Raw genomic sequence first — 17,106 nt, 5'->3', positions numbered from 1 at the left:
TTGATGAAAAGGACCAGGCGAGGGCTAGAGTGTAAGTGGCATAAATCTCACTCCGGAGCTGACTGAGCATGTTGTTCAGGCTCACAATCAGGTGTACCACATGGCAGTGGGGGCAGCAAAGAGATCCTTGAGAAGCCATCTGGCTGAGTTGTTCCATGTGGTCTGGAGGTTGGTCACTCCTGACCTGGGGGGCAGGCCTCTGGAGCATATGTTGTCCAACTGTAGCCAACTGGCTAAACACTTCAAGGACAAAGTCACTTGGCTCTGCAGTGATTTAGACACTACTATGGTGGCAGTTCCAATGCAACATAGAATCCAGTGTTATGGAATCAATTCCAGTTAATGAAGCCTGATAATTCGGACAAGATGCTTGCGCGATGTACCTGACCACCTGCTCATTAGATCCTTGTCCATTCCAACTTATTAAAGCTAGCCAGAGAGGAGTGATTCAATGGGTCACAGGTGTAGTAAATGCCAGAGCTTGGAAAAGTTACTTTTTTGAACTACAACTCCCATCAGCCCCAGCCAGCATGAGCACTGGATTGGACTGTTGGGAGTTATAGTTCAAAAAAGTAACTTTTCCAAGCTCTGGTAAATGCATCTTTGTGTGATGGTGTGATGCCCACTGCCCTTAAAGAGACAGTAGTGCATCCATTTATTGAAAAGCCCACACTAGACCCAATAGAGTGCAACAACTGTAGACCAGTTGCCAAAGGTTGTGAAGAAGGTGGTTGAAGAGCAATTGTAAATATTCCTGGATGAGACTGATTATCTTGATCCATCACAAATTGAATTCAGACCTGGTCTGAGAACAGAATCAGCCTTGGTTGCCCTGATGGATGACGTTTATTGTGATAGAGACAAGGAGAGTGCAACTCTGTTACTTCTGCTTGATATCTCAGCAGCTTTTGATACCATTGACCATGGTATTCTTTTGGACTGGCTCAGTGGGATGGGTATTGGAGGCAATGTATTATGATGGTTCCACTCTTTCAGGGTCACATCCAGAAAATAACACTAGGTGACTGTTTCCTTGCTCCCCTGGCACTTGTGCCATGGGGTTCTGCAGGGTACTATTCTCTCCCCAGTGCTATTCAACATTTATATGAAGCTGTTGGGAGCAGTCAATAGGAGTTTTGGAGCAAGGTGTCAGTGGGATGTAGAAGACATGCAGCTCTATTTCTCCATAACATCTCAATCAGGAAGCCAGTGAACGCTCTGAATTGGTGTCTGAATGCTGTAGTGGATTGGATGAAGGCCAATAAACTGTGTTTGAATCCTGGGAAGACTGAGGCTCTTTGGGTAGGTGGTTCCCATGTCTGGAAGATAGGTGGGTTACCAGTTGTAGATGGGGGTCACACTCCTTCTGAAGGACCAGGTCCATAGCCTAGGGGTTCTCCTGGATTCATCTTTGTCACTAGAGGCCCAAGTGTCCTCTGTGGCTAGGAATACCTTTTACCAGCTTTGTCTGGTTCGTACAGCTACAGCTGTTCCTGGACAGGGATAGCCTGACCTCTGTAGTCCATGCATTGGTAACCTTGAGGCTGGATTACTGCAGTGCACTCTATTTGGGGCTGCCCTTGGCTCTGGTTTGGAAGCTCCAGCTGGTGCAAAGTGCGGTGGCCAGATTGCTGATGAGAGCACATGGCTGACAACATGTGACACCACTTCTAAAACATCTGCACTGGCTGCCCATCCACTGCCGAGCCAGTTCAAGGTCCTTGTATTAATTTATAAAACTGTGAACAACTTAAATCCAGGGTATTTTAGAGACCACCTGAGCCCTTATATCCCAGCTTGATCACTGAGATCATCTACAGGAGTGGCTTTTCGGTCGTCCCCTGAGTTGGTGAGGCTAATTCAACATTGACACAAAATGGAGCCTTCAGTGTTATCAGCCCAGTTGTCTGGAATACTCTGCCAACAGAGATTCAGCAGGCGCCTTTTCTTTTAACTTTTAAGGGCTCCTGAAAGCTTTTCTGTTCCACCAGCGTTATGTAAGCAACAGTGGGTTGGGGTTTTTTGCAACAATTGACCTTTGTTTTTATTGTATTTTTAATTTTTTATTAAAAAAAACATTGGTGGTTCTTGTTGTTTTTAATGTGCTTAAGACCTACCTCTTCTCTATGGCGTTTTTAACTTAAATTTTATACAGGAAATTATTATGAAATTTTGATCTTTGTATTTATATGTTTTGTAGTATTATCATGTAATTTTTATGAGATGTATTTGTATTTTTTGTTGTTCACCGCCCAGAGAGCTTTTGCTAGTCGGGCGGTCTAGAAATCCAATAAATAATAATAAATAATAATAATAACTTTCTTGTTTTTAATGAAATAGCGGTATACAACTATTTTTATAAATAAATAAATAAAATGAATGAGATGACATCACTACACTATGTAAGCAATTGAGATTTGGCTACATGATTTGAGGGCAAATGAAGCTACTTCATATTGCATGCTACAAATTATAATGATATTATGCCTGTTTTGAACAGCTGCATTGGTCACCTGTTTGCTTCAAGGTATAATTCAAGGTTTCAGATTTGATTCATAAATATTCCGTGTCCTGGGTATATTCCTTATAAGCCTTCATGAAAGCAAAAGATCAGCTGAGGAAGCCTTGCTTTATGTTCCTTCTCATTTGTTACATGGGAACTATGGAAAACTTTTCCGTGGGCTTTGTATCAGGCTCCTTTCCGCTTGGCATTCCAGATGCTTTTTTTTGCAAGTGCTTTTTGTTTCTAGTTCTTTTGTCTGGCCTGCAGCTTTACTACTATTTCTTTTGGTTTTATAAATGGTTTTAAACTGATTCTATTGTTTTATTATTGTTAACTGTTTTGAAACTATTTTGTGAAATCCAAGACAGATAGAAAGGTAGATACATAGATACTGAGTTTCTATAAATGAATAGGCAGACTTATTTGCAGGCATTGTCCAAAAATCATCCTGGGGGAGCACTTCTTGATATTCCCAAAGAAGAGCAAATAGTTTTAGTTCTGCCATAGTTTTTATCTGTTGGGAACCTTGTGCATGTTTTCAAGCCCAGTGTTCTACAACCTTGGGTGTCCAGATGTTGTTGAACTAATAATAATAATAATAAAATTTTATTTCTAAGCCGCCTATCTGGCCGACTTAACGGCCACTCTAGGCGGCATACATAAAAAATTTAGATACAACATATAAGTACAATTACAACATCAACCTCTAATTAATCAAACCCACCCACATCTTTACAAAATAAAACTAGATTACCCAGGAGTCCCGTAGGCCCGCCTAAACAGCCAGGTTTTCAATTCTCGGTGGAAACCTGCCAGGGAGGGGGCATGGCGAAGGTCATATGGCAGAGAGTTCCAGAGGGTGGGGGCCACAATCGAGAATGCCCTCTCTCTGGTCCACACCAGCCTAGCTGTTTTAACTGGTGGGACCGAGAGAAGGTCTTGAGAGGCTGATCTCGCCAGGCGGCATATTTGGTGATGCTGGAGGCGCTCCTTTAGATAAACTGGACCGAAACCATGTAGGGCTTTAAAGGTTAACACCAACACCTTGAATTGGGCCCGGTAAACAACTGGTAACCAGTGCAGGTCTACTAGCACTGGAGTGATGTGATCACGGCGGCGGCTGTTCTTAATCAACCGTGCCGCCACATTCTGTACCAGCTGTAGTTTCCGGACCGTTTTCAAGGGTAACCCAACATAGAGCGCATTACAGTAGTCTAAGCGAGAGGAGACCAGGGCATGTACCACCCGTGGGAGCAGATGGACAGGAAGGTAGGGTCGCAGCCTCTGTATCAGATGTAATTGATACCAAGCTGCCCGGCTCACTGCCAAAACCTGAGCCTCCATGGACAGCTGGGAGTCAAGAATGACCCCAAGGCTGCGAACCTGGTCCTTCAGGGGCAATTTTACCCCATTTAACACCAGGTCAATATCTCCTAACCTTCTCTTGTCTCCCACAAGCAGTACCTCGGTCTTGTCGGGGTTCAGTTTCAGCCTATTACCTCCCATCCATTCACTTACGGATTCCAGGCACTTGGAAATAGTATCCACAGCCAACTCTGGTGAGGACTTAAATGAGAGATAGAGCTGAGTGTCATCCGCATATTGGTGACACTGCAACCCAAATCTCCTGATGATGGCCCCCAGCGGCTTTACATAGATGTTAAATAGCATGGGAGAGAGGATAGAACCCTGTGGCACACCACAATTGAGAGGCCAAGGGTCTGAAACCTCATCTTCCAATGCCACTCGTTGGTGCCTGTCTGAGAGATAGGAACGGAACCACCGTAAAACAGTGCCCCCTATTCCTATTCCCTCCAGGTGATCCAAGAGGATACCATGGTCAACAGCATCGAAAGCTGCTGAGAGATCCAGGAGGACGAGGAATGAATGTTCTCCCCTATCCAACACCCTCCTCAAATCATCCACCAGAGCGACCAAGGCTGTTTCAGTTCCATGTCCAGTCCTGAAGCCCGATTGGAATGGATCTAAATAATCTGCTTCATCCAAGTGTGTCTGTAACTGTTTGGCCACCACTCGCTCGATCACCTTGCCCAAAAATGGTAAATTAGAGACTGGGCGAAAGTTGTTCAACTCTTGGGGATCCAAGGAGGGCTTTTTCAAGATGGGCTTTATTACCACCTCCTTGAGGGCAGATGGCATTGCACCCTCTTCCAAGGATGCATTTACCATTGCCTTGATCCCTTCGCTCAGTCTCTCTTTGCAGCCCACAATGAGCCATGTAGGGCAAGGATCAAACAGACAGGTGGTCGGCCTCACAGTAGAGAGCACCTTGTCCACTTCCTCAGAGGGAAGAGGCTGAAACCAATCCCACCATACCGGGATGCAACTGGCCAGCTCTGGCCCACTTCCTGTATCCACGGCGTACGGAATCGTGCTCTTCAGGCACTCGATTTTATCAGCAAAGTGTTTGGCAAATGCGTCACAGGAGGCTCTAGAATGCTCCATGGGTTCCTGCGCAACTGGACCGACCAGGCTTCGGACCGCTTGGAACAACCTCCTGGGACAACACTCTGCAGATGCAGTAGAGGCAGCAAAGAAATCCCTCTTTGTTGCCTTTGTTGCCACTTGGTAGGCAGCTATTGCTGCTCTAACCAGTGTCCAATCGTCTTCAGAGCGAGATTTCTGCCACCGGCGCTCTAGTCGTCTCACCTCCTGCCTCAGACCCCGTAAGCGTGGTGTATACCAGGGTGCAATCTGAGTTCTATTCAGGGGGAGAGGACATTTCGGAGCCACCCGGTCTATTGCCCTGGTGATCTTCCTATTCCACTCTGCCACCAGGGTTTCGACCGGGCGACCTTCTGACGGCTCCAAATCTCCCAGACTACAACTCCTATCATCCCCAGCCAGTGTAGCCAATGGTCAGGGATGATGGGAGTTATATTCTAGCAACATCTGGACCCCCAAGGTTGAAGAGCACTGTTCCAGCCTATGCAATCATGACAAAAGAATCGTATATGGCCAGGGTGGCCATATGTCCTACCTTTTAGAGGTTTAAAGATGAAGAACCATATGAAAGGATAGGAGGGGCTTGAGATTGCCCATCAGCCCCATCTGGACAGCAGCCTGGACAGGCACACAGACCACTTGAGCACAGTTTTTCCCACTATAGTGAGGTGTTTGTATTTCTATGTAAATTATAGCAATTATTTCTAAATTTGCATCTATACATAGAAGAACATAAAAACAGCCTGCTGGATCAAGCCAATGGCCCATCTAGTCCAGCATTCAGTGGCCAACAAGATGCCCATGGGAATCCCACAAGCAGGACCTGAGCACAAGAGCACTCTCCCCTCCCGTAGTTTCCAGCAAATGACAAATAAGCTAGCCTGTGCAAATCTATGTTTTCTTTTCTCCTCCTCTTTGGTGGTGCATAAATGTCTCCCCTATATATTGTTGCCTACTCATTTTTTCCTACATGAAAATAAATTTGCTCATCTGATCCAAAACCTTACCGATATACCCACCCATAAGAACTAGCCCTGCTGACTCAGAAAGTCATTGCTTTAATTGGTTTACAGTAGGGCCACTCTTACCGGCATTCCGTTTTGCGGTGTTCTGCTGATGCGGCGGCTTTCAATTCAGGGAAATTCCCCATTTTAAAGCTGATTTTGCGATTTTACGGCATTTTGCGACATTTTCGCGTGATGCAGCCCATTATAGTCAATGGGTTCTGCTTTACGGTGATTTCTGCTTTACGGCAGGGGCCTGGTCCCTAACCCGCCGTATAAGCGGGGCCCTACTGTATTTCTAGTTTGGATATTTCTTCTAAGTCCTTTAAGTGTGCCCATTGGCTTTTTATTGGATATGGGGAAAGAGAAAGATGGAGGGGGAGAGAAAAAGAGAGGGGAATCTTTAATGTTTGTTTCATTTTAGCACAACATTGTGTTTCTTCAAATTTTGACATTCCTCTTTTTCACAAAGTTCAGTTCTAGCAGGTAGGCATGCAATCGACTGAATAACTAAATTTCCTTAAACAGGTTGCAACCTCCTCAGCCAGAGATTGCAGTAGTTATTTTTAACAACTCCAAGTCATAGATACAGCTGTTGTGAGCAAGTGCATGAGATGCAAAAAATGGACTGTTGTATCAAAGGGATGGAAGATGCCATTCGCAAATGCTGTCTCTCTGACCCAGAGCTGATAAAGCAACAGTAAATCTCCATGTCAGGACTTGGCAGCGGCAAACTTGCCCTCAAGCATGTTTAGGGTCAAGTATAAGCCTTTGCAGTTCCAGTATGTACAATCCACACACATTTAATCTAAAAGCAAAATGATATCACAGTAACAGAAGAAAAAACACAACTCCCACTGTTTTACCTTTAGGAGCATAATTAATGGAAGACATAAGATGCACAGATTTCTTGGATAATGGATGGAGGAAATATGCTGCTAGTCCTTAATAGTGTCAGGTTGTTACTTCATCATTTTTCAGGCTGTGATTTTTATCTCCCAGGACAGGCCTGAGAATTATAAATGAGATTCCAATATAATATGGTGCCTGATGATATATACCCTTTGGCAATTCTTTCCCAGGTGATCTCATTGAACAAACAACATCTTTTGCCACTCAAAATAAATCAACTGTGCCCAATCACTTGATAGCATATCAGAGCAAGTCTGATCAAGAGTATTCAGGCTTGGCAGAAAACCCAGAAGTGTCACGAAAAGGTCAAATAACTGTGATGTTTATGACAATATCCTAGGAAACTCTAACAGTGGATGTTGTGTAAGCCAAGGGAATGTACACACAGCTTGCCTTCTGTAAAACACAAGATAGGTAAAATACATGGTTTTCAAAGGAGAGTTGAGTGGGAGAGACGCTGCCCCCATCCCCACAAAGGTCAACTGGAAACCTCCATCTCTCAGCTTCATTGTTCTCCTGTGCTGGCCCCCAACACTGCAGTCCTATACCTTCTGGCATTTGTATCTCACCTTCCATGGCCATGTTTAAATGGCTCTTTAAAAACTAATTCTTCATATCTGTCCTTCTTAAACCTCTCTCCCCTCCTTTATCTTTTCTGTCCACTCCCTTTTTTTTGTGAATTTAGTCACTGAGATTGTATCCCAGAGGTAAGGACCTGTTTCAATATTTTGTTCTTTTGTACTCCACCTTGTTACTGTAAGCACTCCAGGCATTAAATAACAATCCTAAGGAAGACACAGAATGGTTGGATTAAGGGGCACATTACAAGGGAGTTTATCCATATGATTGTGAAGGCAGGTCCACATCTAAGTAGATAAAATGTTTGTATGAAGATGATTGTGTGTGATGAACCAGGAGCTACCCCACTTGCCATCATTATCAGGGTTTTCCAGCAGCTGAAATCATGGAGATAACTGACAGACCCCTCCATGCACCCACATCAGCACTAGACTTTTTCCATGCAATCATGTGCCCACATAATCACATGGAGATATTCAGTAGTCAGATTAGGCCTTTTGTCTGCTCATACATGGAAGTGGGGCAGATAAGGTGAAAATGGAATGAGTTCTGTGTAATGAGTTGCTTCTACTTAGGAATGGGATCCGTTGGCCAGTGCCAGTTTGAAAGCATTCCATCGACTATCGATTCGAGTTCATTTTTTATCTGCAAGCCGCTGCTTTACCTATCCGTGTTTTGTTTGCTCAGAAAAATAATCAATCTTAATATTGATATTTTTAAAGGAAAAGTATCGCTATTTTTAAAAGAAATATCAATAAATTATAATTCTTGAAACAAATATTTTAGAGGTGTCTTTTTTAAAAAGCCTATTTTCAAAATTAGCTGTAGAAATTTGCAACATTAAAATCCGATCCTCAGCTATTCAGAATAAGCAAATTAATGAAAAAAATTAGTACAGAATCACAATTGGGCGGAATTCTAGCACATCCTTGCTTCCAGGTGACCTGTTTATTAAGCATTCCTGTTGATTTGAGTTTGCAGGGAGGCTATATGATGTTGACTGTTAATTGAGCTCATTCTGATTTGTTTCATTTGTCACATCATACAATTGTTTTCCCACACTTTCCAGTGCATTGTTTCATCAGTTTCCTTAATACAAAATGCTTTATTTTGGGGGCAGTGGGTTTGTAGCACAACAGCCCCAAATCTACATTAATTGTGAAGCCTTTTCAGGTTTGTGATTGAATCCTACCTGCAAAATTGTGGCAGTCTGGAAGCACCTTAAGAGTCAAAGGAGCTGGAGAAGGTGAAAGATTTTGTAACTGAATTTTCTTTCTGGTTTTTACCCCACACCATAGTGTGGTGACATCCCCCCCCCGAGTCTTCCTGTTATGTTTATGGCAATGAATCTGTGACATTTTGGAAGGAGATCAAATGTGAATATATACATTCCACCTCAATGCTTTGGGCATTAATACATATGGAGTCAGGGCAGAGCAGGCTCTGCAGTTTGTTGATAAGATCCAGGGTGGGTTAAAAGCATTTCTCCTTTTCCGAAGTACCTGTTTTGTCTTTTCCTTGTACATGTTGTGATAATAAGCCAAACCAGAAGTTGCCACTCAGAAACAACCTGAGAAAACACAAATGCAAATGTCTAAAAGAGGTGTCTTAATTGTGAAATGTAAAACAGATGAACTTTTGTTCCCAATGAAACAAGACACATAGCGTAAACTTCAAAAAGAAGCTAAGAGGAGTATGTATATTTATGTATAAATACATGTAAATTTTGGCTTTCCTAAAATGCACAAATCAGTTTACAATAACATACTTTAAAATCATGTAATCAATAAAAATAAAGGTATCTCCTAACAACTCTCAGCACAAATTACATTTCTCAGTATACTTTCAGGGAAGCCATGACTATCTAAAGTGATATGATACTGTTTAAAATGTTAGTTTAGTTACTGTAAACCACCCAGAGAGCTTCGGCTATGAGGCGGTATATAAATACAATAAATAAATTAAATAAATAAATATAGTACAGATGGGGCTATATATTGGTTGCTCTTAAGGAATGACTAAGAATTTCTATGTTATATTTGCAATGTTCACTTCAACATTCCAACTCTAAAACCAAATGAAAAGCAGGATGTACTGGTCCACCACTACTCAACCATTTTCAACACTGCAATTATAAAAGTATTGTAATGCACCATTCCTGAGCTAATTTTCATACCAGTACCATCCTTCAAGGTTTCCAGTTCTGCTCCTCTCGACACCCCTGTTTTAAACTCACCATTGAACCTTGAACTAGGAAGAAATCATATATCCAAAAGCAGGGATGGGATCCGCATTTCAGTACCAGTTCAATTTTCACTCCATCGAACTCCCTTCTGATACCACTTCTTAAGGGATCAATGTTCGCTATTGGCAATAAATGCCAATTCAGGGTTTTTTCTGCAGAAATGTTGATATTAATATCGATATTTTAAAAAACATTATTTTTCATATATATATTTTAAATTATATTGTCCTCAAAATATCAGTATTAATATCGATATTTTGAGGAAAATATCAATATTAATATCGATATTTTTGAGGCTATTTTTTTTTTAAAATCAACTTCAGCCTCAGAAAACCACTAGAAAAAAACCTGATCAGTGAGGACAAAACAAATGCTAGTAAATAGCAAATCTGATGTCAAATTTGAATTTTGGAAATTTGAGCATATCCCTATCCAAAAGCCAATGTGGCACCTGCAGGAACAAATGCATCCTCATGGTGCTGTGTGTCCAGTGCCCATGGCAGTTTCTCCAGTTTGCATTCATGAGCCCCAAAAGTTTGGCAACTCCTGAAGGTACATACCTATGCTTTCTCATCAATATCTGAGGACCAGTGAAATGGAAATTAGTCAATTAACAAATAATCCTGAGCTCAGCTGATCAGAAAAGACTCTGGTTCATGTCACCAGCTGTGTTTTCCCACCTTCTTGAAGTGAGCTATGTGATATGCACATATCACAGGCCTGTTGTGGTACCATAGTTATGGACTACCCCCAAAATATTTTATTTATATGACCTCCCTGCCATTCTGATGCTTCCCATAAGCTCATTTCGAAACAAAACCTTACAAAACTTATAGTCCTGAACTCAGTAACGCTTGCTTAACAACCCTCTAAATTTTCATGGTGATACACAAAACAGTCAGAGAGAATCAAGAGTTCAAAGTGTAAAAAGAGGCAGGGGGGGAACCAAACCCCTGTTGGACTTTTTTCTGTCAGAGCTCTCATAATTTGTTGAAATTGATTAAAAATCAGCCATGTTCACAGAGTACCTGTACTTCCTGACCTTGCCCCATACGCTGGCCTTCATCTTCTGCAGTTTCAAAGTTAAAAAAAAATGCCTAGCTGATTTTTAATTAATTTAAGAAATTTTACATTGAATTCAATGATAAGCCCGGACATGCTCAGTAAGAACCAACTGTCAGTGTTCTAAAAGCCAGACTCACAGCTGCTTCACTTGGCTAATCACACCAAACCCACACCAGACCTTTATTTCACTTTAGTCAGTCATGGTTTCCCCCAAAGAATCCTGGGAAATGTAGTTTGTGAAGGGTGCTGAGAGGAGACTCCTATTCCCCTGACAGCTCCAGTGGCCACAGTGGTTGAACAGTCAGCCACTCTGAATTAAGCTCTGTGAGGGGAACAGGACGTCTCCTAGCAACTCTCAGCACCCTTTACTAACTACACTTCCCAGGATTCTTTGGGAGAAGCCATGACTGTCTAAAGTGAAATAAAGGTCTAGTGTGGATGTGGCCAGGGATAGCTTTGTTTTAAATTTGGGTGGGAGACTGTATGTACCTGTTGTAGAATAAAACGGTGGGGGAAACGCTGAAAAACATTGATAATGTTCACAATGTTTTCCTTTTGGAAAGGCAAGGGGTTTCCCCTCTGCCCAGTGCCTGCCCACTCAATCTCCTCCCCTCCCCTCCCTCCCCTCCCTCCCACTCCCCTTCCTGCCATCCTTCTCTCCCTGCCCCTCCCCCAGGTCAGTTTTACCTATCCTAAGTATGATTGCACTGGAGTAAATCCCACTGAACTCAATAAACACGCAAATGATCAAACCTGATCTCCTCCTCCCCTCTCCTTCCTATCTGTTCCCCTCCTCCTCCTTCCCTCTGTCCTTCCTCCCCTCCCTCCTCCTCCCCTACCCCTGCCCTTCCTCTTCCTCCCCTTACCATTTCCTGTAGTCAGTTTCACCTATACTAAGCATGATTGCACAGGAATAAATCCCACTGAATTCAATAAGCGTGCAAATGATCAATCTATGTCAGCAAACTTGCAAAGAATCCGATTTCTTATCTCCCAGATTAAAAAGCAGAGAAAATCGCTAATAGGCAAAAAAAAAAACCTTGCAGATTAAGAATATACATATAGCCCACAGCTATTTCTATCAAACTTTAAAAAACAGGGAAATTGGGCAGCTATAGGGAATGCACCAGGGGAGCACGAGACCTGAACTCCTCTCTGAGATATTGGACTGCCCTACAAATTTGTCAAAATACAAACACCATTTGGGTTGATCTTTCCCAGTCCAATCCACTTCCTGTGTAGCTTGGAAGAATTTGGTAACATGTGCCTTTGAGCATATGGTGAGAGGTGAAAAATTTAGCATACAAGTGTTGCAATGTAATATTGGTCATGAATTTGAGGAGAAAATGTGCTTTTATTGCCCATTACATTTCCAATACTTTCCTGTTTAATAAAATCTTCAAGAGTAAGAAAAATCCACATTAAATATACTATAAATCTGTAGGGTATGCACTACACAGAAAATGTGGTATTTGCTGGTGTTAATATTTGTATTCCTCCAAAAATGTGACTTGAAAAGTGATGTAATTCTTTCAGATGTATGACCCTTTCACTTCTACCTCAATGCAGAGAATCAAAATGTTTCATGACAGGATTTAGTCAACTTCTCAACTAAATTCCTTTAGGTTATCGTAATGCATGCAAAGATTTCCAGCCTACATTATGAGATCATATTTTTCCTTCTCACTCTAAGATTGTAATAAATTACATACTAGCACCAAGACTGTATACTTTTTCAGTAGCTATATTCAGCTTTAAAGAATGTAAGAAGTCTATAAATAGCATTTAATATTATACAACATGAAATATGTCTAAGGAGCAGTAGCATGGTGGCAAATTCAGAAGTGCAGGGTACCTTACTGATAGATACAGCCATGCCCCTCCTCCCCTTTTTGCTGCTGGGTTAATGCCTTCTTCCACAACAACAGACCTCCCTAGGATCCAATAAGCATGAAAGGAGAAGGTGTTAGGTACTGGAAAGAGTCTTCTCAGTGTCTGATTCACCTCCTTTCACTTTGATTGGCCCCAATCAGCAAGAAAGGACAAGGAAGCATGTTAGACTCTTCTCAGTGGCTAACACACTCCCCTTTCATGCTGATTGGGTCATAGGATACTGGAGACATAGGAACCCTGCTGAAACCCTGCTCTCAAATAAGTAAGGGATCTAAGACCCCCTGAAACCCCAGATGACTACCCCGATAAAGAGCAAGGGATGCAGCTTGGAAATAGGAACTACAGTTTTACAAGTAATTCCAGTAGGGTATAGCTAATGCATTTTAAATTTGCAAACATATGTACTGAAAATTTGTAGCATTTGCAATCAGGAAAAGCATTCTTCTCCTATGGCAGGGATGGGGAACCTGTGGCCTTCCAGCTAATGTGGTGACCACCAAATGTTGTTGTACTCCAGCTCCCATCAGCCCCAGTCAGCATGACCAGTGGTTAAGAATTATGGGAGTTGTTGCTCAACAACACATGGAGGGCACCACATTGGCTACCCTCCCCTAACTCATATATGGCTTTCAACGTAAGGTAATAAGAATTTAAATTATTGGCAGAATGGAAACCGGGGGGTAAAGGGGGAGGGTAAGGACAAATGAAATTTTGTCTTAACTTTTTATACTTGTCACACACTGTTCATGACCAATACTCTTTGCTCTAAAGTCAAAGGCATTTGTTGACTTTGCCTAAATCCTCTTGTTTTTATATCACAGATTGAAAAACTAATGTTTTTAATTGTTGTAAACTGCCTAGAGAGCTTCGGCTATGGAGCGGTACACAAATGCAATAAATAAATAAATAAATAAATACATACATACATACATAAAGTAGCTTCCATTTCTTTGCATTATCATGCCAAATCACATTACAATTTCCATTCTCCCTGGCATTGGCCATGGTGGCTGGGGCTGCTGGCAGTTGGAGTCCATGAACATCTGGAGGGCTACATATAGAAATGAATAAATCTGTCAATTTCATTTCCCTCTCATTTTTCCCATCTTATATTAGGTTTGCCATGTTTCCATATCAGTTCACTTAAAAAAAAAAAAGCTTCATGAAAATTCATCAGAATTTCTAATATACACATTTTAATACAATTTTGTCTAATATACACATTTTTGAATAAAAGATTATTTAAAGCAATGCATTTTGTATGTTATTTTCAGAAATATATGCATTTTTATTATCTATTTATTATTTGATTTATATCCCGCTCTTCCTCCCAGCAGGAGCCCAGGGGAGCAAACAGAAACACTAAAAAATACTTTAAAATATCATAAAAACAGACCTTAAAATACATTAAAACAAAACAACGTTAAAAACATTTTTTAAAAAAGCTTTAAAAACATCTTTTTAAAAAGGGTTAAAACATATTATTAAAAATATATTCACAAGCAATTCTAACACAGATGCAGACAGGGATAGGTCTCAACTTAAAAGGCTTGTTGAAAGAGTAAAGTCTTGAAAAGGTGCCGAAATGATAGCAGAGATGGCGCCCGCCTAATATTCAAGGGGAGGGAATTCCACAGGGTAGATGCCACCACACTAAAGGTCCATTTCCTATATTGTGCAGAAAGAACCTCCTGTTAAGATGGTATCTGTAGGAGGCCCTCACCTGCAGAGTGCAGTGATCAACTGGGTATATAAGGAGTAAGACGGACTTTCAGGCAGAGCTTGGAAGATTACTTTTAAAAAGTAATAAATTACAGTTACAGTTACATGGCCCAAAAAAGTAGTAATTACTGTTACAATTACAATTGCTCTGAAAGTAACTGATTACTTTACTTGTTCTCGGAAGTAATCACTACAGTTACATTTCAGTTACTTTTTTAAAAAAATGCCTACAAGGTGCTGGACTTGGCTGCTGCATATTTAAGTATCCTGAAACAACATTAAAAATAAACACACACATACAGAGGTAGTAGAATCATTCTTTTTATCCATGATAGCAATGGTGGTCTCTCCACTGGTAAGGGAGGTGGGGAGGGAGGCAGAGGCCACTACTCAGATCTTTGCACTTCAAACCAAGTACCACCCCCCACTCAGGCAGCAAGCATAATCTCTCTCACTTAACTACCTCCCAGACCCTGCCCTGCCACCAGCTAAAGGACACTCACCCAAGCAAACATTTTCCCCTGAGATGCAAAAAAGTTAAAAAAAAATACTATAAATGCAGCACAGTAGCCAGAGAGGGTGGTGGAGGCCACTTTGTGTGCCAAGTGCAAGCACATACACACATGTTGTCATCTTTCACCTCCACAGTTCTTTATCTCCATTCTGCTGCTGCCTCCTTCTCCTCCTTTATCCATGTTCTTGCCCTCCGGCTCCTTTTTCCCTCCACTCCATTTTTTTAAATAATTGTTTTCTCCACTCCTCCCTGTCACCACCTCCTCCCTTGTCACCTCCTACCCACCCACAAACCATGATGGTAATGAAAGTTAAAGAGGAAAGCACAAAAACAGGACTACAGCTGAACGTGAGGAAGACTAAAATGATGACAACAGAAGATTTATGTAACTTTAAAGTTGTCAATGAGGACATTGAACTTGTCAAGGATTATCAATAGCTTGGCACAGTCATTAACCAAAATGGAGACAATAGTCAAGAAATCAGAAGAAGGCTAGGACTGGGGAGAGCAGCTATGAGAGAATGAGAAAAGGTCCTCAAATGCAAAGATGTATCACTGAACACTAAAGTCAGGATCTTTCAGACCATGGTATTCCCGATCTCTATGTATGGCTGTGAAAGTTGGACAGTGAAAAAAGTGGATTGGAGAAAAATCAACTCATTTGAAATGTGGTGGAGGAGAGCTTTGTGCATACCATGGACTGCGAAAAAGACAAATAACTGGGTGTTAGAACAAATTAAACCAGAACTGTCACTAGAAGCTAAAATGATGAAACTGAGGTTGTCATACTTTGGACACATAGTGAGAAGACCTGATTCACTAGAAAAGACAATAATGCTGGGAAAACAGAAGGGAGTAGAAAAAGAGGAAGGCCAAACAACAGATGGATTGATTCCATAAAGGAAGCCACAGACCTGAACTTACAAGATCTGAACAGGGTGGTTCATGACAGATGCTCTTGGAGGCCGCTGATTCATAAGGTCGCCCTAAGTCATAATCGACTTGAAGGCACATAACAACAACAACAACAGGTAAGTGTACATAAGAGGTACCTTGACACCCAACTCTAAAGAAATAAGCCCCAATAGGAAGAAATTACCCCCAAAGAAATAGGCCCCAATGGGGGGGGATTGCCCAGCCCTGGTCTCAGGGCTACAGTAAGCCTTCTGTTAGTAACTACACTGCTAATGGACTTTTCTACTTGTCCTGTGAGAAACATGTGCAATTATTTCTTCAGCCACATGATGTGGAGGAGCAAGCAAGAACTGACTATAGGAAGTAGCCTGTTATAACTTCTCAGGAAATGTCTCTTGCCCTTGCTAACTCTGTCCTAAATTACCAGCCTGGCACATTTATTTACTTATTCCCCTGAAAGTATGGATATTTGTGATAGGATTTAGAAGGGGGAGGAGGAGAAAGAGGAGACAAGAGTCCCTATGAAGAAGATCTACGAAATCATAGTAGCCAGCCTTATGAAATTCATGCATCAGGAGTAGTCTAAACTTCACACTTGCAGTTTATTTGTGCAAGAATATCATAGTCTATCAATACGATAAATGTACAAAGCAGGAGTGCACACTTAGGATCTATTATTATCTATACACAGCATGTGCCTGGCATCTTGCAATGGTCCCTGCCCCAAGGAGATTGTCATCTAAAATCTGACACAGAGCAAACCACAGAACAAGCGGTGGAGGGAGAAAAGAGATGAAGGCAGCAGTAGCATTATACATATATTTTCGTTACATACACTTAGGAGCAATCAAATACATGTCTACTCAGAAGTAAGCACCACTCGGTTCAACGGGACTAACTCCCAGTAAGTATGTATTGGATTGCAGCCTTAAACTTAGTAACTGTGGAGTATAGGGAGATTAAGGCATACCTAAGCAGTGTAAGGTGCTCCTGAGTATGCAGTCCTGCTAAAGAAGTGCATTGCTTGCTCAGACCAAGGCCCATCAAGCCCAGCATGCTTTGCAAGAATCCAAGCAGGCATTAGGTCAGCCACCATAAATTGGCCAGTGGTTCATCAGTGAACCATGGTCTATCTTCACAGTACATCCTTTTGGTAGAATTTCACCTACTGCTTTAAGGTGCTTTGTCTCAAGTTGAAGACCCAAACTAGCATTCATCATATTCTCCCTTCTCCTTCCATACACAAGTCGTTGTAAGACTCCCAAGCAAAAAATATACAAACACAGAA

The 17,106-nt window shown here is 41.7% G+C and overlaps 1 long non-coding RNA gene across 2 annotated transcripts in view; it reads right to left on the bottom strand.

Moving 5' to 3' along the window:
• Positions 1-7,313: 7,313 nt before the first annotated feature.
• Positions 7,314-17,106, bottom strand: part of LOC133385242 (uncharacterized) — an 87,252-nt gene continuing 77,459 nt past the window's right edge. Inside the window, exons 4-6 of one of the 2 annotated variants that reach the window (XR_009762826.1) lie at positions 13,598-13,718; positions 9,701-9,861; positions 7,314-9,034 (exon numbers count right to left, since the gene is read on the bottom strand). This is a non-coding gene — a long non-coding RNA (uncharacterized LOC133385242). The remainder of the gene's footprint in view (positions 9,035-9,700; positions 9,862-13,597; positions 13,719-17,106) is intronic. The other variant, XR_009762827.1, reaches the window with a different exon arrangement.

Source organism: Rhineura floridana, chromosome 5 (assembly GCF_030035675.1).
Source record: "Rhineura floridana isolate rRhiFlo1 chromosome 5, rRhiFlo1.hap2, whole genome shotgun sequence".
NCBI classification, from domain to species: Eukaryota; Metazoa; Chordata; class Lepidosauria; order Squamata; family Rhineuridae; genus Rhineura; species Rhineura floridana.
This window is presented reverse-complemented; position numbering and strand designations above follow the sequence as displayed.